This window comes from Phyllobates terribilis, unplaced genomic scaffold (assembly GCF_046119375.1).
Source record: "Phyllobates terribilis strain yellow unplaced genomic scaffold, ASM4611937v1 Scaffold_2__4_contigs__length_985480577, whole genome shotgun sequence".
Taxonomy (NCBI): domain Eukaryota; kingdom Metazoa; phylum Chordata; class Amphibia; order Anura; family Dendrobatidae; genus Phyllobates; species Phyllobates terribilis.
Window position 1 is genome coordinate 114811232 of NW_027362762.1, and position 27909 is coordinate 114839140.

At 44.9% G+C, this 27909-nt stretch overlaps 1 protein-coding gene across 6 annotated transcripts in view; it reads right to left on the reverse strand.

Moving 5' to 3' along the window:
- Positions 1-27909, reverse strand: part of STARD13 (StAR related lipid transfer domain containing 13) — a 536983-nt gene that overhangs the window by 120675 nt on the left and 388399 nt on the right. Inside the window, exon 1 of one of the 6 annotated variants that reach the window (XM_073662525.1) lies at positions 15131-15279. The exons of the other annotated variants lie outside the window; for them this stretch is intronic. The gene's annotated coding sequence lies outside the window, so the exon portion shown is untranslated. Of the gene's footprint in view, positions 1-15130; positions 15280-27909 lie in introns of those variants that run through there. 6 annotated transcript variants of the gene reach the window in all.

Consider the following 27909-nt stretch of genomic DNA (forward strand, 5'->3'; position numbering starts at 1 on the left):
ATTAGTATTTACCAGGCGCTTCATCTTGTAATTACCCATGTATATGTGTGTGGGGGCATAATAAATGGAAAGGTGTTTCCAAAATGGCTAAGTCCTTTTAGGAGAAGCTTTTGGCTATTCTGACCTGTCGGTTTTAGTAGTGGAGAGACACCCTTTTTACAAGGAAAATGGTAACATCCAGTTGTGTATTCATTCATTCTAGGAGGAATAATGGAACAATGTGGCCTTTAAAAAAATGTGATCGATCCAGAATAATTTCAAGGGGAATACAATTATTAAAGGGGTTGTCCCATTTCAGAAGATCTTGCTCTCAGGCGCAACAACCGTATTAATCACCGTTGTCAGGTCCATCGTTGAGTCTCGGCAGCGCTGCCCATGTAGACAGGACGCCCCGCTCAGAGCCGTTGAGCTCACTGATTGGCAGCTGCTCTGTCAGGTCAGGTGACATCGGCACTTAGGCCAATAACAGACACTGGGAGCATCAGGGCAGACTCAGCGCTGGACCCAAGGAGGGTGAGTAAAACACACTTTATTTCTCCCGGAAGCTGCTGGATTTAAATCATGCAGGCGCGCCTGGAGCAATTACAGTCACCGCTCACAGCACTGAGATCGTCTGTAAGCACACACCGACACTGACTGACAGCCAGCTCTGTACTGCTGTGCTGCAGAGCTGGCTGTCAGTCAGTGCTGGTTTGCACTTATAGGAGTGTAATTGCTTCGGGCACACCTGCATGACTTAAAGAGTAACCGTCATTTTAATTTTTATTGCATCAATAGTACACATGAAAATTAGCAACTTTGTAATATATCTATCAGAGAAGTCTGCTTCTTTCTCCTCCTGGACTGATCATTAATTTTCAAAGATCTCAATTCATGAGTAAAATCTGTATTCAGTAGAGACAGAATGTTATATTACTGAGATCAAATCTTAGTAGCTACCGGCATCTCCTGTGTAGGAAGGCATGAGGAGAAGTGAGAAACTAAAGGCAGATCTCCTGCCTCTTCCTCCTCCTCTCCCCATCTCTACAGAATCATATCACATGTCATCTTCTATCTCAGTAATGTAACAATCTGTCTTCACTGAATACAGATTTTACCCGGGAATTGAGAATTTTGAGAATGAATGATCGGTACAGGTGGAGAAAGAAGCAGAGTTCTCTGACAAGATATATTACAAAGTTTTCTTATTTTCATGTTCACTATTGATTTAGTAATAAAAACAAAAAAAGACAGTTACTCTTTAAAGCCGATAGCTTCCAGGAGAACTAATATTAATTTTTTCCCGGGTGCCGCACTTTCACTAAAGCGGTCAAGCACCTTCATAACGCTATTAACCTGCAGATTAACCCTATATCTGTAGGCTAAGATTGCTATCGGACCTGACAGATTCACTTTAAATAGAATCCACGGTGACAGTGGACATGCAGACAGTCACATAACCATGTCCTCACCTTTTATCAATAAGAATCCATTGTTCCCATTGTATTCACTAAAGTGTCACACTTAGAAAGTAACCAGGACTTTATAGCGATTGTTCTCATGGCCTCAGGCATACGACAGATCATTCATAAAGTCTCCTATGGACCTAGCAATCTTCTATGATGATAAGCATTTTTTAACGAAAACTCATTTTAAAATTGTGGATAGAACTAGTAATATTGATTTCACCCGCAGACATTACTTGTTGAAAAATATCCCATTCAGTCAGTTCCAGCAGATTTGTAAGAACTGCACAAAATAGGAGATTTTATATCCCAAAGCACTGTCCTCACCAAGCGTTTCAAGAAAAAGAAATACCCAAAAGCACTCGTTCAAGGAACAATTGTCACGCTGTCTCTGTATACTGGAGGTAGGGGGCCTAAGCTGACCCTAAGCTGGGGCCCTGACTAATCCCTCAACCTGGAGGTACTGTTAAAGGTACAGAGGTCCAGGCCGCCAGCGTAACCCCTACCTCCTGAAGATCCCTGCACCTCAGTAATCTAGTCCTGAGAAGGACCCCGATCACAACCAAAGGGAACAAGAAATAATATGCCCAAACACAGTATTTAGACGAACGAGACAGTACAAGGGAAAAACCAAAACCACCTTGCATACAAACAACTTCTCAACTACAACAGAGGGAAAACCAAAGGGAAAGGAGATAAATGATAAAGCGAGGAAAGGGAAAAAACACTTCCAAGTACACTTATCTCAGCAACTCCAAACACCACGATCCGCTCTGTCAGTCTGAATGAAATGCTTTCACCGACACCTCCCAGACAGACCAGCAGGTATATGAAGGAGTCTCACTACAGAAGTATTGATTGCAGCTGGGTGAGGCTGGACCTCATCTAGCCCAGAGAGAGAGAGAGAATTAACTCCCTCACTGCCGAGAAACACAAAGCACCAACAAGTCAGCTGCGAGAAGTCAGGCTGTGTACTCGTGACGATCTTCGTGGCAACACACCCGTGACAGTACCCCCCCTTCTACGAGGGGCCTCCGGACCCTCAGGGCCAGGTTTATCCGGGTGAGTCGTGTAGAAGGCCCGAACTAATCGGTCTGCGTTAATATCCGACGCAGGAACCCACATCCTCTCCTCAGGACCATACCCCTTCCAATGAACCAAGTACTGAAGGGACCGGCGATTAAAGCGTGAATCAATGACCCTCGATACCTGGAACTCCAAGTTACCATTGACAACCACTGGAGGGGGAGGTAAAAGTGACGGTACCACCGGCGCCACATACCTCTTAAGCAATGATCTGTGAAACACGTTGTGAATTTTAAACGTAGGGGGGAGGTCAAGACGGAATGCCACCGGATTAATAATAGAACTGATTCTGTACGGCCCGATGAACCTGGGACCCAGTTTCCAGGAGGGAACCTTAAGTTTTATATTCCTGGTAGACAACCATACCCGATCGTTCACACTTAGGACCGGACCAGACACTCTCCTCCTATCAGCCATACGTTTGTATCGGTTCCCCATAGTATTCAGATTCTTCAGCACCCCTCTCCATACTGAAGCGAGTGATGAGGAAAATCGTTCCTCCTCAGGAACCCCCGAAGAGCCCCCCCCACTGAAAGTACAAAACTGGGGGTGAAAACCATATGCCCCAAAAAACGGGGACTTACCAGTGGACTCGCTCCGCCTATTATTAAGAGCAAACTCTGCCAGAGGTAAGAAAGAAGCCCAGTCCTCCTGGTTCTCTGACACAAAACACCGGAGATATGTCTCCAAGCTCTGGTTCATACGTTCCGTCTGACCATTGGTCTGAGGATGAAAAGCCGATGAGAATGACAACTGCATCCCCCGCCGTGCACAAAACGCCTTCCAGAACTTAGACACAAACTGAGACCCCCGATCAGACACCACCTCGGGGGGTACCCCGTGAAGCCTCACAATCTCCCCAATGAACACCTGCGCAAGAGTTTTAGCATTAGGGAGAGCCGGAAGAGCGATAAAATGTGCCATCTTGCTGAACCTGTCCACTACAACGAGTATGACCGTTTTACCCGAAGACGGAGGGAGGTCCGTAATAAAGTCCATAGACAGATGAGTCCAAGGACGCTCCGGGATCTTCAAAGGTAAGAGGGCCCCAGACGGACGGGTATGTGAGGTCTTAGAGCGCGCACAAACCCCACAGGACGCGACAAAAGTTACCACCTCCTTATGTAAATTAGGCCACCAAAACCGACGCGAGAGGAGATCCACAGTTGCTTTACTCCCCGGGTGTCCTGCAAAAACTGAGTTATGGTGTGCCTCGATCACCTTTTGTCGCAACTGATCTGGAACAAACAATCTCCCTGGAGGTCCAACAGGGGCGTCCCCCTGAGCCTCCAATACCTCCTCCTCCAGCTCAGAGCATACTGCCGAAACCACCACCCCCTCCTGAAGGATAGGAATCGGGTCGTCCGTATTCCCGGCCCCCGGGAAACTACGAGATAAGGCATCCGCCTTTACATTTTTTGACCCAGGACGATATGTAACGACAAAATTAAACCTGGTAAAAAACAATGACCACCTAGCTTGTCTGGGATTCAGACGTTTCGCGGACTCCAGATATAGCAGGTTCTTGTGATCGGTGATGACGGTGACCGGATGAACTGCCCCCTCCAGAAAATGGCGCCACTCCTCAAAAGCTAACTTAATGGCCAAGAGTTCCCTATTGCCGACATCGTAATTCCTCTCAGCGGACGACAATTTTTTAGAGAAAAAGGCGCACGGATGCCACTTACCAGGGGACGAACCTTGTGACAATACTGCTCCCACCCCTACCTCGGAAGCGTCTACCTCTACAATGAATGGCTGAGACGCATCAGGTTGAATGAGTATGGGCGCCGAGGCAAAACATTTTTTCAAAGAGGAGAATGCTTGACAAGCCTTGTCAGACCACCTAGAAAAATCCGTCCCCTTTTTAGTCATGTCAGTGAGAGACTTAACCATGGACGAGAAATTACGAATGAACTTTCGGTAATAATTAGCAAACCCCAGGAAACGTTGTAGTGCCTTAAGATTCTCTGGCCGATCCCACTCAAGAACTGCCCGCACTTTCCCAGGGTCCATACGAAAACCGGACGCTGAAACCAGGAAGCCTAAAAACTGGAGTTCCTGTACGGCGAACACACACTTTTCCCACTTGGCATACAGTTTATTATCCCGCAAGATCTGTAACACCTGCCTAACGTGCTCCTGATGAGACACCAGATCCGGCGAGTAAATTAGGATATCATCCAGATATATGACAACAAACTGTCCCACCAAGCGGCGAAAAATGTCATTAACAAAGTGTTGGAACACCGCCGGGGCATTAGTCAGACCGAATGGCATGACAAGGTTCTCATAATGCCCCTCCGGAGTGTTAAACGCCGTCTTCCACTCATCCCCCTCCTTCATCCTAATCAGATTGTACGCCCCCCTGAGATCCAACTTAGAAAACCATTTGGCGCCCACGATCTGATTAAAGAGATCGGGAATAAGTGGGAGCGGATACGGATCTCGGACCGTAATCCGATTAAGTTCACGGAAATCCAGGCAAGGACGTAGGCCTCCATCTTTCTTCTTAACAAAGAAGAACCCCGCAGCCACCGGTGAAGATGAAGGTCTAATATGCCCCTTAGCCAGACTTTCTGAGATATAATCCTTCATGGCCTGCCTCTCAGGACCAGAAAGGTTATACAACCTAGCTTTAGGTAACTTGGCCTCTGGGAGCAGTTTTACAGAACAGTCATACACGCGATGAGGAGGTAGTTCCTGACACCCTTTCTCCGAGAATACATCCTCAAAGTCCGCCAGAAATGGAGGTAAGACCCAAGGAGTAACCGCACCAATGACCGTGTTCATGCAGTTTTTATTACAGAATTTACTCCATTGGCTTATCTCCCTGGTTTGCCAATTAATAACCGGGTTATGCTTAGCTAACCAAGGAAGGCCCAACACAATAGGAGTGGGAAGACCCTCCAACACGTAGCAAGACAACAGTTCTTTATGTATTGCCCCCACCTGAAGTTTTACGTCATGCACAACTTGCAAAAAACTTCCCTGCCCGAGAGGCCTGGCATCGATCGAGAATATGGGGATGGGTTTAGCCAACTCACTCAACCGCATACCTTGAACCCGGGCAAACCGAGCATCAACCAGATTAGCCCCGGCCCCACTATCCAGAAGAACAGATATCCTCTCAGTTCTCGTACCCACCACCACCTCCGCCGGTACGAGAAACTGAGACGAACCTAGGGACGAAATACCTACTCCCAGATTGCCGTCCACCACACAACCTGGGATCAACAGTTTTCCGACGACTCTTCACTCTGCAAGGGACGGGATGGACACCCCCCAATAAAATGTCCCTTTCTCCCGCAGAAGAAACACCTTCCTGCCTTATGGCGCACCACCGGTCCCCTCCCCCGAAATGATGTCCCTCCTAATTGCATAGGCTCCTCTGGACTGACCAGGGGAACCACCATATGAGGGGACCTTGTAGGAGGTGGAGTCATCACAGGGGGTAGAGTTATCCCGCACCTCTCCCGAAGCCGTCTGTCCACGCGAATAGCGAGGGCCATAGCGGCTTCCAGAGACACGGGAGAGTCATACTGTGCCAACACATCCTGTAATTTGTCGGATAAACCATGACAAAACTGGCTCCTAAGAGCCGGGTCATTCCACTGGGTGTCCGTGGCCCACCTACGGAACTCCGAACAGAATTCCTCCGCCGGACGATCTCCCTGCTGGATCCTACGTAACTTAGACTCAGCAAGGGAGATCCGATCTGGGTCATCATATACGAGTCCCAGGGCAGCGAAAAACCTATCCACTGTCTGGAGAGCCGGGGAACCCGGGGGAAGAGAGAACGCCCAAGATTGTGGGTCCCCTTGTAGGAGCGAGATGACAATTCCCACTCTTTGTTCTTCACTCCCCGATGACCGAGGCCGCAGCCGAAAGTACAATTTACATGCCTCCCGGAAAACAAAAAACTTGTCCCGCCCCCCAGTGAACCTATCAGGGAGAGCTACTTTAGGTTCTGGTCCGGCTTGCTCCTGAGGATGCCAAACCTTGGACCTAACGTCCGCCAGCTCCATGGACAAACTCTGCAATTGCCGAGCTAGACCGGCTACTGGATCCATAGTAGCTGGAGAAAAACTAAGTGGGTCGGTGAAAATGTCACGCTGTCTCTGTATACTGGAGGTAGGGGGCCTAAGCTGACCCTAAGCTGGGGCCCTGACTAATCCCTCAACCTGGAGGTACTGTTAAAGGTACAGAGGTCCAGGCCGCCAGCGTAACCCCTACCTCCTGAAGATCCCTGCACCTCAGTAATCTAGTCCTGAGAAGGACCCCGATCACAACCAAAGGGAACAAGAAATAATATGCCCAAACACAGTATTTAGACGAACGAGACAGTACAAGGGAAAAACCAAAACCACCTTGCATACAAACAACTTCTCAACTACAACAGAGGGAAAACCAAAGGGAAAGGAGATAAATGATAAAGCGAGGAAAGGGAAAAAACACTTCCAAGTACACTTATCTCAGCAACTCCAAACACCACGATCCGCTCTGTCAGTCTGAATGAAATGCTTTCACCGACACCTCCCAGACAGACCAGCAGGTATATGAAGGAGTCTCACTACAGAAGTATTGATTGCAGCTGGGTGAGGCTGGACCTCATCTAGCCCAGAGAGAGAGAGAGAATTAACTCCCTCACTGCCGAGAAACACAAAGCACCAACAAGTCAGCTGCGAGAAGTCAGGCTGTGTACTCGTGACGATCTTCGTGGCAACACACCCGTGACAACAATGGAATGGGCAAGAAAAATGTCCCAAGACTTCTTGATTAAACTCAAAATAAAAATCTTATCAATAGATCTGAATTATTCTTGTAGTTTTATCACCAGGTTTAACTTAGTGCATTAAGAAATTAAAGAATCTTGCATAGGTTCTGGACAATGTAAGGAAACGACTCCTTTCTAAATAGAGAATTAAACTTGCATCCAAGAATCAGTTTTAAAAGAGCACAAAACTTAAAAAAATATGCAATCCCCGAGCCACTTGCGGACACTCAAAAGAGTGGAACACAGAGACAAGACTTGTTGGGGTGTTTGGTGGGCTGGGGAAGAGGGTATAGATGTGGGTCCTCTCAAATGTAAGTGCTGTGAGAACATTAAACATAGATGTAAAGAAACATTCTATTGTAACAGGAAAGCGCTTGACTACAGGAATACATGGATTGTTCAACACGATTTGGGATTTATCTATTAAACTGCAGCTGCAAATTACAATACAGTATATAAGGCGAACTGGACAAACATTAAGGGCCCAGATTGGGAAACATAGATCCAATACCATTGTAATACATCCAGACATCTTATGGTGGAACATAATAAATAATCTGTAAACATAAATATTATCATGGTGCACATAACATTACTGGATCTATAAATTCTAGAGTTTGGTTCCCAATAAGTAAACAAGACCATTGAAATGAGTGCATGATTTTGTTATGATCCCCCAACTATAATAATTACTTTAAAGTATACCGTAGTTTTCAGACTATAAGACGCACTGGACTATAAGACGCACCTAGGTTTTAGAGGAGGAAAATAGAAAATTAAGCTGGTCATGATGCCCTGTTAAGGAGGAGGGAGCCTACTGCTGACACTGTTATAGGGGTAATGTCCCCCAATTCTGTTAATATCCCCCATCCTGGTACATATGGCCCTCTCCTTCCTGTTATACGTGGCCCTCATCCCCATCCTGGTATGTATGGCACCCTTCATCCTGGTATGTATGGCCCATCTCATCCCCATCCTGGTATGTATGACACCCCTCATCCCTCTTCCTGGTATGTATGGCACTCTTCATCCCTCTTCCTGGTATGTATGGCACCCTTCATCCCTCATGCTGGTATGTATGGCCCCCTTCACCTCTCTTCCTGGTATGCTTGGCACCCCTCATCCTGGTATGTATGGTTCCCCTCATCCCTCTTCCTGGTATGCTTGGCACCCCTCTATCCTGGTATGCCCCTCTCATCCCTCTTCCTGGTATGCTTGGCACTCATCCATTCCTAGTATGCTTGGCACCCCCTGACCCTCATCACGCTACACACAAAAATAAACAATCATACTCACCTACTCTCTCCTCCAGCGCTGTGTCCCGCTCTGCTGTCGACATGGATCTCACTGTGTGAGCCGCGCATGGCGTTACTGCCATGCGCCCTCACACTGTGAGATGCTGTGCCAGAATAGTCACTGCTCCCCATGCCGGGACTGTGTGCATGGGAAGCAGTGACCATTCACTCACCTTACTAGCGTGCACACTGTACCTGCAGTGCGACTCCTGCTGCGGCCAGCGGTCTCGTGTGACCGCTATTAAAGACCATGAATATTCACTACAACCCATAGGAGTGGATTTTAGTTAATATGGTCTTTAATAGTGGGCACACAGACTGTAGAGCGGCAGGAGGAGCTGCGCTGCATCTACAGTGTGCGCACTACTAAGGTAACCCACGCATTAGGGCCTGGGCACCGGGAGGGTCTGAGAAAACTGTCCCAGACCTGTGACAGATTTCCCCTGCCTCTGCTGCATCTGCTTTGTTTCTCCCTCGCCTGTACGCCTTAGTTGTTCAAGAAACTGTGACCTCTGTGCCGCCAGCGTTGTCAGATGAGATTTTTTTCAATAATTCTTCACAAGGGCCATTTGGTACTGCAACATACAACATAGGAGTGGGTCTCCTATACGGTTATTGCATATGTAGCAAGTTCAAGGGCTGCCAAAAATTAGGACACGCTCCAATACCACTTTGAATAGACATAGTGAAGGGCCTCAGTATTTTTTCCCCTTCATTAATGAGTGGGTCTCCTATACTGTTATTGCGTATGCAGCAAGTTCAAGGGCGACAAAAATTAGAAAGCACTCCAATACCAATTTGAAGAGACGTAGTGGAGAGCTTCAGTTAAAAATAAATTTTCATTATTAAAGAGTGGGTCTCCTATACTTTTATTGCGTATGCAGCAAGTTCAAGGGCTGCCAAAAATTAGGACGGGCTCTAATACCAATTTGAAGAGACGTAGCGAAAGGCCTCATAAAAATTGTTTTACAAATTATTAAGGAGTGGGCCTCCTATACTGCTATTGCGTAGGTAGCAAGTTCAAGGGCTGCTAAAAATTAGGACACGCTCCAATACAAATTTGAAAAGACATAGTGGAGGGCGTCATTAAAAAAAAAATACCATTATAAAGGAGTGGGTCTCCTAGACTGTTATTGCGTATGAAGTGACTGCAATGGCTGTAAAAAAATTGGACACACTCCAATACTCCTTTGAAGAGACATAGAGGAGGGCTAAGGGTCTAGACTTTTAGCTGAGATGAATCTGTGCTACAGTAAATTTATCATTTAAACATGAGCCATGTATGAGGGAGTCGGAGTCGTGGAGTCAGAGTTGGAGTCAGTGTCATGGAAATTGAGGAGTTGGAGTCGGAGGTTTGGATTACCGACTCCACAGTCCTGGTTATAATACCCCCGGTGGCACTAAAACCCCCCTGTGACAAAACGTAACTCCAAGTCGTAGAGAGACAGTTCATGCCACATGTCCAGCTTGGATACCCAATAGTTAATAGGAATCATGGAGGACACTGGTACAGTCGTCAAGGTACTCCTTCAGCATCTTCCAAAACGTTTCCCTCCTTGTCAGAGTACCCCGCGCATCAGGGCCTGCGCGCTGGGAGGGTCTGAGAAAACTGTCCCAGACCTTTGACATTGTTCCCCTGCCTCTGCTGCATCGTATTTGTGTCTCCCTCGCCTGTACTGTTTGGTTGGCCAACATACTATGACCTCTGCCGCCAGCGTTCTCAGATGGGAATTTTTTAAATAATTGTTCCACCTGGAGGGATAGAAAGTTCTCCTTGTAACAAGGATCTAGAAGTGTGACCAACTAGTAATTCGTACTGGCCAAAATGCGTATAACGCGAGGGTGACGGGAAAGGCAGCGGAACATAAAGTCAGCCATGTGGCCAGACTGCCAACAGCCAATACTTCCCTGTCCTGACCAAGAGGACAACTGTCCATGCTCTCCTCCTATTCATCCTCCTCCTGGTCCTCCTCCTCCCTCTCCTCAAGCCATCCACGCTGAACAGACAGTATGAACATTGTGTGGGTAGTACCGTCTGTAACGCAGGAAACCAGCTCCTGTTCCTCCTCCTCCTAATTATCACCTAATCCGCATTGAGATGAGATGAGGCTGGGCTGTGTAGCATCACCCAGTATAGTTCCTTGTTCCATCTCATCGTGCTCCGCCTGCAATGCCTCTTTGTGAGTAGCGAGCGTTTCAGTAGACAGAGAAACGGGATGGTGACGCTAATTATGGCATAATCGCTGCTCACCATCTTGGTAGAGTCCTCAAAGTTTTAGAGGACGGCACAGATGTCAGACATTCATGCCCACTCATCAGCTCTTATGTGCAGAGGATGACCTGAAAAACGACGGACATGTTGAAGCTGGTACTCAACAACTGCCCTCTGCTGCTCACAAATCCTTCCCAACATATGCAACGTTGAGTTCCAACGAGTGGTGACATCGCACACCAGTCGGTGAGCTGGAAGCTGCAAACGCTGAAGCTACAAACGCTGCTGAAGCACGGCGAGGGCGGCATAAGCTGTAGCTGACTTTCCGAAATGGGCACATATGCGGTGTACTTTCACAAGCAGCTCCAGGTAGGTTTTGAGATACCACTGAGCCACAGGCATATGGGCTAGGCATGGTACATGTGTGAGGTTGCCAAACCTCAGAGCCACCTCCAGGTTCTGGCCATTGTCACACACAACCATGCCTGGCCGTAGGTTCAGCGGTGAGAGCCACAGCTCTGCCTGCTCTGTTACAGCTTTCAAGAACTCCGCAGTGGTGTGAGGTTTATCACATAAGCATATTAGCTTCAGCACAGCTTGTTGCTGCTTGGGCCGAGGCAGTGTTGCAGTGCTTCCAGCTTCCGACTGATGTGGTAATTTCAGAGATGGAGGCTGAAGAGGAGGAGGTGCAGGAGCTGTAGAATGTGGGGGCAACACTGATTGACCCAGGGCCCACAATCCTCGGCTTCGGGAGGACGTGTTCCGTCCCTGGGTCCGACTGGGTCCCAGCTTCCACAATATTAACCCAGTGTGCCGTCAGTGAGATGTACCGTCCATGGCCACAAGCACTTGTCCACATGTCTGTGGTTAGGTGGAACTTCCCAGTAACTGCATTGGTGAGGGCACGGCTAGTGTTCTGGGACACATGTTTGTTTAAGGCGGGGATGGCACAACGGGACAGAAAGTGGCAGATGGGGACCGAGTACAGAGTGATGGCTGCTGCCATGAGGTTGCGGAAAGCTTACGTCTTCATGAGCCTAAAAAGCAATATTTCCAGTGCAAGCAGTCGAGAAATGTGGCAGTTTAGTATTGTGAACTGTGGGGGGTTGGCTGCATATTTGCGCTTGCATTCAAAGGACTGGGGTAGGGACAATTGAACACTGTGCTGGGATAAGGACATGGACGTTGTTGCTGATGGTGGTGGTTGCAAGTGTGCAACGAAAGGTGCAGGGTGGGAGGCATCTTCACCTGCGCTATGTACAGGGGATTGGCGTGCACGCACAACAGCGGAACAGGCAGTGGTGTCACCCGCAGACACTATTTTCTGGACCCTGGCGTTCGGCTTAACTAGTCGGGTGCTTTGCTGTCATGTGCATTCTGGTGGTGGTCAGGCTGGTAGTTTTGCTGCACCTGCTGATGCTGGTATGGCAGATATTGCAAATAGCCTTTTTGGGGTTAACTGGACAGTCTTTAAAAAAGAGCCAGACTCTAGAAGACCTAATAGTTGGGCTGGCAACTTCCCTTGTGTTGGTGTTCTGGGGAATAGTTGCCTGCCTTGTGTCTGTGGCCACCCCACTGCTTGTTCCTGCCTGATGTAGTGCTACGGCTCCCTCCTCCTCTGCACTGCTGTCCTCGCTATGCATGTCACCTTCCCTCTGGGGGCATGTACTTATTCTCCCTGTATGAGTTGCTATCACTGGGTGCGTGTACTTCTTCTCCCTGTATGAGTTGCTATCACTGGGGGCGTGTACTTATTCTCTCTGTATGAGTTGCTATCACTGGGTGCGTGTACTTCTTCTCCCTGTATGAGTTGCTATCACTGGGGGCGTGTACTTATTCTCTCTGTATGAGTCGCTATCACTGGGGTCGTGTACTTCTTCTCCCTGTATGAGTTGCTATCACTGGAGGCGTGTACTTCTTCTCCCTGTATGAGTTGCTATCACTGGGAGAGTGTACTTCTTCTTATTTTATGAGTTGCTATTTGAAAACACCCACTTGGACTTAACAAAAGTGAATTCAATAGGTGGCAAATGCTTTGATTGCTAATATCTCGTCAACAGAGAGGCGAATTTAAAAAACAAAACAAAAATGTTTTATTTTATTCTGCATCCACTATTACATTGTGTGTCCAGCTCACCATAGAAAATTTGGTGAAAGGTCCTCTTTAAGGCAGTGATATACCTTTACTTGTATCCTATTAGTGGTGTTGACACAAACACAAACTAAAGATGTGAGAAATGTCACATGGATCACCTTAAATAGGGTCCATGGTGACAATGGACATGTAGTCACATAACCATGTCCTCGCCTTTTATCAATAAGAGTCAATTGTTCCCATTTTATTTACAAAAGTTGAACACTAAGAAAGTAACCAGGACTTTATAGGGATTGTTCTCATGGCCTCATGCAGAAGACTGGTCATAAAATCTCCTGTGTTTAATCCCGCTCGTTTACATCTACAGCTCGCAAGCTAAGAAAAGAATGCACAAACTTCCTCTTCTCCTTACCTAAGCATGACGGTACATGATCAATGATTCACTATCATCACCAGTGTCACATGCTGTCACTGATATTTATATACAGATACATGAAGAATTTACTCTTTGACTTCCCCGGATAACAACCATTTAGCTCCATGATAATAATCGGAAACATCTTCCATTCCTTTTGTTCTTGGGTCATATGTCCGGATAAATAATTAATCTGTAGAATGATGAAATTAGGTTTGCTCCCTACATTTCCCGGATAATACATCATTGCTGATAAAGGACACAGCTGGATGGCTAAACAAATCCAAATTTAGAAGATCCACTATTACTTCTTATAATATAACATCCCACAACAGAAGTGCAGAAAATGTATAAAAAGACAAGGTGCATAAGTCAAAGCAATCCAACCTAGTAGATTTTATTCATTCATTTGTACAGCTGGCCATACACTCTCCATGGCTGTCAGTCAAACTACTGAGGGTTCCTATGTCCTCTATGAAAGATCCACTGCCAGAATCATCTGGCAGCAGCTTATCTCCCCACCGAACGAAAGGATTGGGAGATTGATTTCCAACCACTGATCTTTATGCCACACAATCTGTCAGGGAACAGTCATGAGGCCCCCATACACAGTAGACTGTTGGCTGATCCCGTTAAAATTGGTGAGATCAGCTGACAATTATACATCAGTGAGTAGTGAGCAGCGGCTGTAACCACGCTCTGGCACTGACTGACAACTGGTTCCGCAGTACATCAGTGCTGAGCCGGCTGTCAGTCTGTGCCGGGGCGTGGTTACAGCCGCCGGCCGCTATGTACTTAGCGGTGACTGAAGCCGCATCTCTATAATTTAAAGGCGGAGGCTGCTGGGAGGAATAAAGTTCATTTTCTCCCTGCAACATTCAGCTAAGCGCTGGCGCTGGGCAGGTTAATAACATTATTACCTACAGAATAAACCCATATCTGAAGGTTAATAGCATTTGGGGACATGACAGGTTCCCTTTAACTGCAAAATTAACTATAATCGTCACTCTCGAAAGAGTTTATGTTCCCAGTATTTTCTATTTATCCATAATCCACAAATAAAGTTGTGAAGAAAGACTTAAATGGGTTGTTTGGATCAATATTAATAACCTTATTTACAAATATGTTATTTGTGAGTTAAAAAGTAATAGGTGGCATTCTATATTCATCTACTAGCCACGATGTGGTCACAAAGAGAGTCTCTCGCTGTGGAGTACCAAACATGTTCATGTATTGTATGGACAGCCCATTGATTTTATTGTGAACTGTGCAATTGTCTCTTCACAGAGGAAGAGGACTAGAATGCTAGCGCCACCTATTGGAAATGACAATACTAAAAGTCAACCCTTTTACAAGCCTTGCCACATGACTTTGGATAAAACCTATAACCAGAATCTCAATTTGCAGACACTGTTTTCAGGGTACTGCCCCTCATCAGTGCAAAGTATGAGATCTGGTTTGGCTGGGTGAGAGACATCTGTCCAGGATCCAAGGGTTAACGTTTCTTCTTGCGGAGAGTGACATGTTAAGCCTGACATGCCAAGGTGAGGAGACTTTTAAGCCTTGCAATGCTCCTCTGGGAAATATGCAAATTGTGAACTGTATAATCCTTCATTTACATTGTGGTGGCGCTGCAGGGAATAGAGCAGCTTCCCCCACACACTACAGTTGACTGCTGAAGTCTTCATGGCCCCCTTTACTCTATGTAAGGTTTCAGTGTATCTACTAATACAAGGGCAAGCAAATACATGAGCTACCTGAAGATCTTTACAAACAAGAAGTTAGTAAGTGATTTAACTACTCACCTTGTAACTAGGAGAACCTCTAGGTGCAGTTTATGGTGAGAACAAAAGTGTTCCTCAAAAGGTGGCTACCCAAGAGAAGGTTCAATGCATCTTCTATGGAGGCCACCAGCCTCGCCACCCTAGCTTTCAGTAATACATTTTTCTTTAGCAACTTTCACAGCTACCACGAGTCTGAGTTATGTAATTATTCATTGGTAATCTTCTCTAATCTAAACAGCTATTCTTATTATCAAGGCCAAGAGTTTATCATACTTTAGGCGTGACCCGATCTTAACTTTTTACTGTTTATATGGAAAGTACAAAGGATCCTAACCAGCGAGGAGAATAGCCGAGCTTCATAATTGATAGATAAGGCTGACATTTCTGTTGTTACACGAGGATGACATAATGTGTATCTCAGCTTCTGTTCCCAAATAGAAGGCAGCTGACGTGTTTGGCAACCGAAGAGACCAAGATGTTTACAATGATAGATTAAAATGCCACAGGAAATGTTTTCATACAGCAGTGGAACAGCTCATGAATGCTTTATTCTCTCGTGAATAGACTCAGCGCTGTAAGTAGGCATTATTGAGCGTGCCTGCAGATTACATGCCTTTTCTTTCTCCCTTTATTCCAGGCCGGCTGGAGAATGCTTACACTATGCGATCAGCTCCGTCCAAAAAGAGACCAGACCTTCTTGGAAATGACAAACTGAACATCAACTCTCGAAATGTGTAGAACACAGTAAATAATATCTCAAATATCTGCTGTCATTAAAAGTAATGTCATGCCCTTTGGCAAACAACACTATAAATGATTGCCAATGATTATGCCTGTATGAATGGTCAGAAAGTATTTGGCATAGTAAAAAAGGAATGCAAATTACCAGCCAAGAAATAGATCCAAAACTGAGCAAGAAGCCAGTGATTAAAATTAAAATTGTGGATTTATTTTTGTAATTTTAGTTATACATAATTGATAAAAATTAAATAAATGATACATTTATTTATACATAATTGGTAAAAAGCGATAAAAAATAGTTTTTAATTTGCTTCCTATTAATAAAAAGGTTGCATGAGATTAGAAAAACACGTTTGATTTCTACAGCGCCACCTTGGTCTATGGGTTGGGTGTAGTATTGCAACTCAGCACCTTTCACATGAATGACTGAGCTGTATTACTGCACACAGCCAGTGATGCCGCTGTTTTGGAAAGGAAGCAGACATTTTTTTCAATACAATGCCTTTAAAGGGGTTTCCATTACAATGATAGTGATGATCTGTCCTCAGGATAGAATATGGAGATGAGCGGCATAAGTACTTCCCTTGAGGAGCAGAGTAATGTTGCAGTAATACCTATGTCAAGTCCCAGCCCAAGAACCTGATATCCACAAAAAGAAAGAGAAAAAAAGCAGCACATGATCCAAGTTTGATGGTGTCTTATTCATAAAAATATTCAACTCTAGTGATGGGCCTTAGTCAAAATAGTAGTTGAGATAAAGTTATTTCAGCTTTGAAACCTTGTATTCTGTGCTGTGGTCTTTCTCTTTCTATCCATAGGATAGGCCATATATATCAGATCTGTGGGAGTCCAACACCCAGCACCTTTTCCGATCAGCTGTTTATTTGGAAAGGAGCTGATCAGAAGTACCTGGAGCAGCCACTAAACAGTGTGACAGTGGTGAAGCTTCGCCTCATACATTGTGTACATTTGGCCACTGCCAGAACAGGTAACACCTGATCAGTTGGGGTGTCAGGTATCCAACCCCCACTGATCTGATATTGATGGTCTATCCTAAGGATGGGTCGTCAATATATTCGTAGTTGAAAATCCATTTAATAAAATTGAACTAAACATTTACAGCAATGGTACATTCAGGAAATACTCAAAGTATATCTCTAAAAGAAAAGCCCGCAATCAAATAAATAAAGGGAACACTTAAACAACAGAATATAACTCCAAGTGAATCAAACTTCTGTGAAATCAAACTGTCCACTTAGGAAGCAACACTGATTGACAATCAATTTCACATGCTGTTGTGCAAATGGAATAGACAATAGATGGAAATTATTGGCACCTGCGGCTGCAATGCAGGAATGAAGGTGAGCATTGACCTGGTCACACTATCTGGCTAAGGCAGATTAAGTAAAAACCCGGCAGGGCCTTCATTTCTTAGACGAGGCTGCAGGAAGGCAGTGGGGCGACCTCCTCCCTCCAACCCGGGTTTTCCAGTGGCTCTTGCCACAGGTCCTTTAAAAACCCTTCACTAAGGATGTGTGGTTCTATGTTGGAACCTGCTAGGAGCACAGCAGGAAAGCTCAGCAGGACTGTGTATAACTGAACCCACGCCTGGGAAGGCTCTACACCCGTCAGGCTATGAGCGGCCCGACGCAGCCGTTGCCCCCGGCAACCACTGTGTATGGACTTCTGTTAACCCGGGAGTTGCTGAAATAAAAGCTGTTTATGTTGGACTTGCTTGGGTCACTGCCTCAGTTACTGCACGGTGTGAACACCGCCGTCTTACAATATACACTGCTCAAAAAAATAAAGGGAACACTTAAACAACAGAATATAACTCCAAGTAAATCAAACTTCTGTGAAATCAAACCGTCCACTTAGGAAGCAACACTGATTGACAATCAATTTCACATGCTGTTGTGCAAATGGAATAGACAATAGATGGAAATTATTGACAATTATCAAGACACCCTCAATAAAGGAGTGGTTCTGCAGGTGGGGACCACAGACCACATCTCAGTACCAATGCTTTCTGGCTCATGTTTTTGTCACTTTTGAATCTTGGTTGTGCTTTCCCACTCGTGGTAGCATGAGACGGACTCTACAACCCACAGAAGTTGCTCAGGTAGTGCAGCTCATCCAGGATGGCACATCAATGCGAGCTATGGCAAGAAGGTTTGCTGTGTCTGTCAGCATAGTGTCCAGAGGCTGGAGGCGCTACCAAGAGACAGGCCAGTACACCAGGAGACGTGTAGGAGGCCGTAGGAAGGCAACAACCCAGCAGCAGGACCGCTACCTCTGCCTTTTTGCAAGGAGAAACAGGAGGAGCACTGCCAGAGCCCTGCAAAATGACCTCCAGCAGGCCACAAATGTGCATGTGTCTGCACAAACGGTTAGACACCGACTCCATGAGGGTGGTATGAGGGCCCGACATCCACAGATGGGGGTTGTGCTCACAGCCCAACACCATGCAGGATGGTTGGCATTTGCCACAGAACACCAGGATTGGCAAAGTTGCCACTGGCGCCTTGTGCTCTTCACAGATGACAGCAGGTTCACACTGAGCACATGTGACAGACGTGACAGAGTCTGGAGACGCCGTGGAGAGCGATCTGCTGCCTGCAACATCCTTCAGCATGACCGGTTTGGCAGTGGGTCAGTATTGGTGTGGGGTGACATTTCTTTGGCGGGCTGCACAGCCCTCCATGTGCTCGCCAGAGGTAGCCTGACTGCCATTAGGTACCGAGATGAGATCCCCTTGTGAGACCATATGCTGGTGGGGTTGGCCCTGGGTTCCTCCTAATGCAGGACAATGCCAGACCTCATGTGGCTGGAGTGTGTCAGCAGTTCCTGCAAGATGAAGGCATTGAAGCTATGGACTGGCCCGTCCGTTCCCCAGACCTGAATCCGATTGAGCACATCTGGGACATCATGTCTCGCTCCATCCACCAACGTCACGTTGCACCACAGACTGTCCAGGAGTTGGCGGATGCTTTAGTCCAGGTCTGGGGGGAGATCCCACAGGAGACCACCCGCAACATCATCAGGAGCATGCCCAGGCATTGTAGGGAGGTCATACAGGCAGGTGGAGGCCACACACAATGCTGAGCCTCATTTTGACTTGTTTTAAGGACATTACATCAAAGTTGGATCAGCCTGTAGTGTATTTTTCCACTTTAATTTTGGGGGTGACTCCAAATCCAGGCCTCCATTGGTTAATAAATTTGATTTCCATTGATGATTTTTGTGTGATTTTGTTGTCAGAACATTCAACTTTGTACAGAACAAAGTATTCAATGAGAATATTTCATTCATTCAGATCTAGGATGTGTTTTTTGAGTGTTCCCTTTATTTTTTTGAGCAGTGTATATTGTGGAGGGAGGGGGAGCAGAATCAATTGTGACATTGCCTATTGTGATTGGTGGATCCAGTATTATCAGCTGTGTATAGAAGTGTTACCTGCCATTGAAATCCTGTCTCTGATGATAATGAGCCTACTGAAAACACTTACTGAAAGGATAGGAGGTGTGAACCTAAAATAACCATTGCAGCCAGTATAAGAATTGCAAGGATACTAATTTCATTTTTAATAAAGATGGTAATATAAAAGGACATTTAAAAAACAAAACACATTATATGTAATACAAAAAATCTACTTTAAACCATAGGTCATCTTCTGATGTAAGCGAAGATATATATTATTAAAAACAAAATTAGTATCCTTGCAATTCTCATACTAGCTACTGGGGTTATTTTAGGTTCATACCTACGATCCTTTCAGAAAGAGCTTTCAGTAGGGTCGTTATCATCAGAGGCAGGATTACAATGGCAGGTAACGCCCCTATACACAGCTGATAACACAGGATCCACCAATCACTATAGGCGATGACACTCCTTGCCCTGCTCCCCTCCCTTCACAATGACTTTTGCACACGCTCAATACAAGAGACAGGGTCAGAGTTTGTTCATTGTTACGATCATATGATACATGTGGATTTCCTGAAACAACAGGAAGTTAAAGTCTAAACAAGCTCTAGTGGCCAGTGTGGAAATTGCAAGATTTCTATTTTTTTTCTATTTTTCTTATTTTTAATAGATTGTTGTTTGAGAAAAATATGGCCAAAAAAACACTTTTAACACAAAAACCTGATTAAAACAATAGGGCATTTTCTGATGATGACTTCCATTTAACTACGTAGTGAGAACACTGCTTGAGACTATATATTTTAGGCTAACTAGATACATTTAATTTGAGGGGCCATCCACAAAATTAAATTCACCACCACCCACCTATGCAGAAAAATGTACGCCATGGATTTGAAATAATTTCACATAATGACAGTATTATTAATAAGGAAAAGTAAACTGTAAAAATAAAAAACATTTCCTAAAACCCAGGTCTTGTCCATTGTCAGCTTTTCTTTTGGGTTGTCCCGTTCTATGTCTATTGGGTTTCTTCTTAAATTGGGTCAATTACTGGGTCCTCAACACACTGAAAAGTTCTCTGGTTCTCTGGTTGGTCATTCTCACCCTCTATCAGAAAATATTATTCATAGGAATCTGTGACTTCAACCACCACAGATCACTAAAAAGAAAGGGTCTATGGTGCCACTTTGGGTAAAGGCATTATTATTCTTTCCTGATGAAAAGGACCATTTATAAGTCAGTAGCATCCTTTTCACTTGACCCTGTCAAGAATCTAGTATTAAAAGTTGATATGATACCAGTGTGAACTGAGCCTTACAGCGTTTCTGCACCTCTTGGCAGCAAAAAAGCTGCGGAAAATCCGTAGCATTTACATGCGTTATTGATGCGTATTTTATGCATTTTTGCCTGCGGATTTGCCATGCGTTTTTTCCAATTCATTGCATAGGCAAAAACGCATGCGGAAATGCACAAAGAATGGACATGCTGTGTTTTTTTCCGCACATGAAATCCGGTCAGGAAAATTCCTGATCATGTGAACAGAACTTGCAAAATGTTATAGGAAGTCATGGGATAAGGTATGCAATGTGTTTTTGGCCCATTTCCACGCTGAAAAACGCACAAAAAATGACCTTATACTGGCAGCCTGATTTTACAATAGTAAATGTTGGACTTGTCGTAAAAAAATAAAAATATTAAATGTTACATTATTCTGCAGATTATCACAGAGCTATAATCTCACATCAGTGTTCATCAACTTCCTGTAGAGAAGTGCAATTTATGGACATTTCCACACAAATATGTTTTCTATCTTCATTTCTACCAGGGTCGTAAACTTAATGGTCCGTTTACATATGTGACAGTGCTGAATTCTGGATATCACAGTGATATATTCCCCTGGTGTGTTATGCTGTAATTCTTATTCTATGGGATTTAATGCTATTAAAATGATGTTTCATTTACATAAGTGAAGAACATTATTACACTGCAGATAAACTGATGCCTTAGGTAATCCAGGGGAGCAGTTTACACTAAAAAGTTATTTTACAAGGAATCGACTTTATAATATGTTGATACCATCTGTAATACTGTCTACATACAAAAGAAAATCTAAGGGGTAACTTTCTCCTTGCGGAGAGTGACATGGCAAGACTGCCATGCCAAGGTGAGGAGACTTTTAAGCCACAATGCTCTTCTGGGAAATATGCAAATTGTCTCTTCAGAGAGGAAGAGGACTAGAACTCTAGTGCCATCTATTGGTAGGTTGCACTAGAGTTCTAGTCCTCTTCCTCTCCGAAGAGACAATTTACAAAAGAAAATGAATCATATCATCATATAATCTAAAAAAACACAACTTTTGGATGGTAAGCAAACTATACTATACAGGTTGTTTCTTTTGGACAATTCTTTTTTGTTTTAAGAATCCTCAGACAATAAAGGACACATTAGATCAAAGTCGTTGGAAGCAGTCAACCATCTCATGTGAATTGAGACCTCCCATTGAGACCTCCCACCAACTCTTCTCCGACAAATGCTGATGAGTTTTTTCATTTAGTTGAACACAGGATGTATCACTACTGAGATACCCAATGATCTGCTGTAATCTATGAGTGAACCTAGCAGCAAATGTTTAGTTTCCTTGTAGCAAATCCACTGGGGAAATGAAGAATTACACAGCTCCTATATAAATCAGTGGGCTATCTGTGCAGTGCGTGACAGAGCTGGATCCTCCAAGAAAAAGGTGCTCTTTGCAGCCACTCTCTGCTCTGCTAATAAGTAAAAGTCCCTTAGAATTACCTAATACAGTATTTGAAAAACTTTTTTAAGTCAGACAACCCCATTTAAACTGCCCTTACATGGAGGATTCAACCTTATCTATCATTAATTGATAGGTTGTGAGTGGGTGATCTAGAAGAGTTGCTGAAACCTCAATAGATTGAACGTGATCCTTCTCTTTTGTTACACAAATGTAAAGCATGTTCTCTGCAGTCTCTGACGTAGCATACAGTACAGACCAAAAGTTTGGACACACCTTCTCATTTAAAGATTTTTCTGTATTTTCATGACTATGGAAATTGTACATTCACACTGAAGGCATCAAAACTATGAATTAACACATGTGGAATTATATTCTTAACAAAAAAGTGTGAAACAACTGAAAATATGTCTTATATTTTAGGTTCTTCAAAGTAGCCACCTTTTGCTTTGATGACTGCTTTGCACACTCTTGGCATTCTCTTGATGAGCTTCAAGAGGTAGTCACCGGAAATGGTCTTCCAACAATCTTGAAGGAGTTCCCAGAGATGCTTAGCACTTGTTGGCCCTTTTGCCTTCACTCTGCGGTCCAGCTCACCCCAAACCATCTCGATTGGGTTCAGGTCTGGTGACTGTGGAGGCCAGGTCATCTGGCGTAGCACCCCATTACTCTCCTTCTTGGTCAAATAGCCCTTACACAGCCTTGAGGTGTGTTTGGGGTCATTGTCCTGTTGAAAAATAAATGATGGTCCAACTAAACGCTAACCGGATGGAATAGCATGCCGCTGCAAGATGCTGTGGTAGCCATGCTGGTTCAGTATGCCTTCAATTTTGAATAAATCCCCAACAGTGTCACCAGCAAAGCACCCCCACACCATCACACCTCCTCCTCCATGCTTCACGGTGGGAACCAGGCATGTAGAGTCCATCCGTTCACCTTTTCTGCGTCGCACAAAGACACGGTGGTTGAAACCAAAGATCTCAAATTTGGACTCATCAGACCAAAGCACAGATTTCCACTGGTCTAATGTCCATTCCTTGTGTTCTTTAGCCCAAACAAGTCTCTTCTGCTTGTTGCCTGTCCTTAGCAGTGGTTTCCTAGCAGCTATTTTACCATGAAGGCCTGCTGCACAAAGTCTCCTCTTAACAGTTATTGAAGAGATGTGTCTGCTGCTAGAACTCTGTGTGGCATTGACCTGGTCTCTAATCTGAGCTGCTGTTAACCTGCGATTTCTGAGGCTGGTGACTCGGATAAACTTATCCTCAGAAGCAGAGGTGACTCTTGGTCTTCCTTTCCTGGGGCGGTCCTCATGTGAGCCAGTTTCTTTGTAGCGCTTGATGGTTTTTGCAACTGCACTTGTGGACACTTTCAAAGTTTTCCCAATTTTTCGCACTGACTGACCTTCATTTCTTAAAGTAATGATGGCCATTTGTTTTTCTTTACTTAGCTGCTTTTTTCTTGCCATAATACAAATTCTAACAGTCTATTAAGTAGGACTATTAGCTGTGTATCCACCAGACTTCTGCACAACACAACTGATGGTCCCAACCCCATTTATAAGGCAAGAAATCCCACTTATTAAACCTGACAGGGCACACCTGTGAAGTGAAAACCATCTCCGGTGACTACCTCTTGAAGCTCGTCAAGAGAATGCCAAGAGTGTGCAAAGCAGTCATCAAAGCAAAAGGTGGCTACTTTGAAGAACCTAGAATATAAGACATATTTTCAGTTGTTTCACACTTTTTTGTTAAGTATATAATTCCATGTGTTAATTCATAGTTTTGATGCCTTCAGTGTGAATGTACAATTCTCATAGTCATGAAAATACAGAAAAATCTTTAAATGAGAAGGTGTGTCCAAAATTTTGGTTTGTACTGTATATTTCTCGGCCCATGTTAAGAGGGAATCTATCACCCCCTGGGACGTATATAACCTATTAATATGGGCATACAGTTGATAGAAAGGTTAATCTAGTCCTACCTGTATGCCTCATATTAATGGTTTTGATGTTGTGAAATCTTATATTATACATTTATGGTAATGATTGCTCCAAGCCCGGTCCCGTAAGGCATCCCCACCTCCTCTCTTCATTATTAAAGTACCCCCCTCCCCAGCATGTCACAGTGTCCTGTGATGTGCAGTTGCGGTGCCTTAATCTCGTGCCTGTATGTTGAACTCCCTCCATGATCCTGCCTGCCACGAGTCTCCGTGACTCACCGGCGCCTGCGCAGACGATCACAGACTAGTGTATTCCGTGATCTTCTGCGCAGGCGTGTCACTACCAGTGATGTCCCCTGTGCTCCGCAACAGACTGTAAGCAGAGCCGGACCGATCTGCCCGCCATCTTCCCGGAAACCTGTTTTACCCTATGGTCGGCAGAGAATAAGCGCGTAATTGCCGGCGCCTGAGCAGAAGATCACGGAATACACTAGTCTGTGATCTTCTGCGCAGGCGCCGGTGAGTCAGGGAGACTTGTGGGAGGGAGGATCATGGAGAGAGTTCAACGCGCGGGCACGGGATTACAGCGCCGCGACTGCAGGTCACAGGACAGTGGAGGTGGGGATTCCTTATGGGCCCGGGGTCTAGAGCAATCATTACCATAAAGGTATAATATAAGATATCAAAACATAAAAACCATTAATGAGTGATGTTATCAAAACTGCACCTAGCCGTTCAGTAAGTGACACATCCCTAGAATTCGCCTACATTATGCTGCTCTTAGATTCCAAAGCAAAAACCTGCTGAAAGATTCCCTATAAAAGCGTATATGGACACTTGATCTAAAGACCAATGTTACTGTTCTTGGGTTTAGGGAAATAAGATGATCTTGGCTTTCATCTGCTTGGGCTACAATGCTAACAGCCTTCTCTGTGTTCAGATAAGGACAGGCATAATGTGATGTTGGATGTCAGCTCTCATCTGTGACATATCTGTGTATGTTCTTCTACATACTGTTATGATCTGCAACACGTACTAAGGAAAGATAGGGGAAAGCTGTCCCTACAGTAAGACTAAGCTGAATCCCTACGATGTAGCGGGCTGCCTGTTCCTAGTGAACAGACCCGCCTTAGTCCTCGGCTAGTCTGAACGAAGACCTATAGAATTAAGGGAGGGGTCCCTAAAAGAACTAAGGACTGGGACAAAAATGGGTAAACCTCCTAAACAGAGAAGTTGTTGCAGAACACAAAAAGACAAAGTGACAAAAATGTACTAGAGGTCCCAGAGGACCAAGCAAACTTGACAGAGATAGGCACCGAAGCACCAGGCTAGAGAAACAGTCAAACACTGAAGTCCAGCACAGCCATAAGGGCGGAGCTGGAATATAAAGGCAGATGGTCACGTGACCGCAAAACACAAGATGGAAAAAACAAACAGGAGGGTTCTAACAGTACCCCCTCTTTTATGAGGATCCTCCGGATCCTCCAGGCCCAGGCCTATCCGGAAACCTCCTGTGGAAAGCTTTAACAAGCCTAGGAGCAGAGTCATCATCCGTCCTTACCCAGGAGTTGTCTTCGGGACCGAAACCCTTCCAGGAGACAAGATACTGTAATCTCCCTCTATGCCATCTAGAATTCAAGATACGAGAAATTTCATATTCGCCGTCTTCCACCACAGGAGGATCTGTGACAGTGGTGTCCCTATCAGATACATCAGCCTTTTTCAACAAGGAAACATGAAACACAGGAATAATCTTCCAGGAAGTAGGGACATCCAACCTAACAGCAGACGGGTTAACAACCTGAAGCACTTTAAATAGACCCACAAACTTAGGACCCAGCTTTTTAGAGGGAATCCTCAACCGCAGGTTCTTTGAGGACAACCAAACCATGTCACCCACAGTAAACAAAACCTCCTTACGTTTCCTGTCAAAATACTTCTTGGACTTCTTGTTAGCCTCTTGAAGGTTGCAACGTACATTAGTCCAAACTCTCTCCAAATCACCGGAAAAAATCTCCTCCTTCGGCACCGCCGACCCCAATTTGGAGAACGAACCAAAAGACGGATGTCTCCCCGTACAACAAAAAAAAGGAGAACACCCAGCAGAGGAGGATGTATGATTGTTAAGAGCAAATTCTGCAAGAGACAGAAACTCAGACCACACCTCTTGATTGTCCGCCACAAAACAACGCAAAAACTGTTCAACATCCTGGTTCTTTCTTTCAGTCTGTCCATTAGACTCAGGATGATAACCAGACGAAAATGACAAATGTACTCCCAACCTGTCACAAAAAGCACGCCAAAAGCGAGCCACAAACTGAGGTCCTCTATCAGAAACAATATCCGTGGGAACGCCATGGAGCTTGACAATCTCCTTAACAAACGCCTTAGCGAGTGTCTTGGCGCAGGGCAACTTAATGAATGGAACCAAATGACACATCTTACTAAAACGGTCCACGAACACCCAGATGACAGTAAAACCCTCGGACACAGGAAGATCAGTAATAAAGTCCATTGTGAGATGCGTCCAAGGTGCACTAGGAACCTTCAGAGGGCAAAGCAACCCCGCAGCAGGAGTATGTGAAGCCTTTGACCTAGCACACACAGTACACTGACGCACCCACTTGATGACTTCCTTCTGCCATCCAGGCCACCAAAAACTGCGACTGATAAGTCTCTTAGTCTCCGAAATTCCTGGATGACCTGCCAACCGAGACTCATGGCACTCCACAAACAAATCTCTCCTAAAGACTCTAGGCACGAACAACCTCCCATGGGGAGTGTTAGATGGAGCATCATCTTGAGCTTTCAGAATCTCAGTCTCCAAAACGGAGTCCAAAGCCGCCACCACAACTCCTTTCTGTAAAATGCTCTCCTCCTCCTCGGCACCGACCGTAGGAGAGAAGCTGCGAGATAAAGCATCGGCTTTAACATTCTTAGTACCAGGGATATACAGTGGTGGCCAAAAGTATTGGCACCCCTGCAATTCTGTCACATAATACTCAGTTTCTTCCTGAAAATGATTGCAATCACAAATTCTTTGGTATTATTATCTTCATTTAATTTGTCTTCAATGAAAAAACACAAAAAGATTTGTCCTAAAGCCAAATTGGATATAATTCCACACCAAACCTAAAAAAGGGGGTGGACAAAAGTATTGGCACTGTTTGAAAAATCATGTGATGCTTCCCTAATTCGTGTAATTAACAGCACCTGTAACTTACCTGTGGCACCTAACAGCTGTTGGCAATAACTAAATCACACTTGCACCCAGTTAACATGGATTAAAGTTGACTCAACCTCTATCCTGTGTCCTTGTGTGTACCACATTGAGCATGGAGAAAAGAAAGAAGACCAAAGAACTGTCTGAGGACTTGAGAAACCAAATTGTGAGGAAGCATGAGCAATCTCAAGGCTACAAGTCCATCTCCAAAGACCTGAATGTTCCTGTGTCTTCTGTGCGCAGTGTCATCAAGAAGTTTAAAGCCCATGGCACTGTGGCTAACCTCCCTAGATGTGGACGGAAAAGAAAAATTGACGAGAGATTTCAACGTAAGATTGTGCGGATGGTGGATAAAGAACCTCGGCTAACATCCAAACAAGTTCAAGCTGCCCTGCAGTCTGAGGGTACAATAGTGTCAACCCGTACTATCCGTCGGCGTCTGAATGAAAAGGGACAGTATGGTAGGATACCCAGGAAGACCCCACTTCTTACCCCGAGACATAAAAAAGCCAGGCTGGAGTTTTCCAAAACTTACCTGAGAAAGCCTAAAACGTTTTGGAAGAATGTTCTCTGGTCAGATGAGACAAAAGTAGAGCTTTTTGGGAAAAAGCATTAACATAGAGTGTACAGGAAAAAAAATGAGGCATTCAAAGAAAAGAACACGGTCCCTAGAGTCAAACATGGCGGAGGTTCCCTGATGTTTTGGGGTTGCTTTGCTGC